This window comes from Triticum aestivum, chromosome 7A (genome assembly GCF_018294505.1).
Source record: "Triticum aestivum cultivar Chinese Spring chromosome 7A, IWGSC CS RefSeq v2.1, whole genome shotgun sequence".
Classification (NCBI taxonomy): Eukaryota; Viridiplantae; Streptophyta; class Magnoliopsida; order Poales; family Poaceae; genus Triticum; species Triticum aestivum.
The window spans coordinates 602,587,510-602,588,625 of NC_057812.1; positions in this window are offsets into that span (position 1 = coordinate 602,587,510).

The window sequence follows — 1,116 nt, forward strand, 5'->3', positions numbered from 1 at the left end:
TTGTAACGCCCTCGATGCGGCTATAGCTCCCACGTGTCGAGGCACGACTTAGAGGCATAACCGCATTGAAAGCTATGTCGCAAGTCAGGCAATCATTACAACATCCCATGTAATACATAATAAAAGAGGGAGATAACATAGTTGGCTTACACTCGCCACGTCACATCAGAGTACATAAATAACATCCATCAAACAAGCACTCATGGCCCGACTACGGCGCCAAAATAGAAAAGACCCCCAACATGCGACAAGGTCCTGAATCGATAACCCCAACTAGGCACCACTACTGATCATCTGGAAAGGACACGTAGTATCGCTGAGAGTCCTCGTCGAACTCCCACCTGAGCTCGTAATCGTCAACTGGAGCAGTATCACCTGGTCCTGCATCTGGAGTTGTAGTATCTGTGAGCCACAGGGACTCAGCAATCTCACACCCACGCGATCAAAACTATTTAAGCTCATAGGAATGGATAAGGCAAAATATATGTGGAGCTGCAGCAAGCGACTAGCATATGGTGGCTAACTTATACGTAAAAGAGAGCGAGAAGAGAAGGCGAAGCACGGGCGAGAAGCTAAAGGAACATCCTGCGCAAGCATAACTCCAACACCGTGTCCACTTCCCGGACTCCGCCGAGAAGGGGCCATCACGGTAACACACACGGTGGATTCATTTTAATTAAGTTTAATTAAAGTTATCTACAACCGGACATTAACAAATTCCCATCCGCCCATAACCGCGGGCACGGCTTTCGAAAGATCAATCCCTGCAGGGGGGTCCCAACTTAGCCCATAACAAGCTCTCACGGTCAACGAAGGAATAGACCTCCACCCAAGACACACCGATCAGACTCGGTATCTCGGTACAACAAGATGATTCGACAGGTTAAAACAAGTCCAGCAACACCGCCCGAATGTGCCGACAAATCCCGATAGGAGCTGCACATATCTCTTTCTCAGGGCACACTCAGATGAGCAATCCGTACAACTAAAACCAAACCTTGAGTTTCCCCGAGGTGGCGCTGCACAGGGCTCTAGTTCGGACCAACACTCAGAGGAGCACTGGCCCGTGGGGGGCTAAAATAAGATGACCCTCGGGCTCCGGAAACCCAAGGGAAA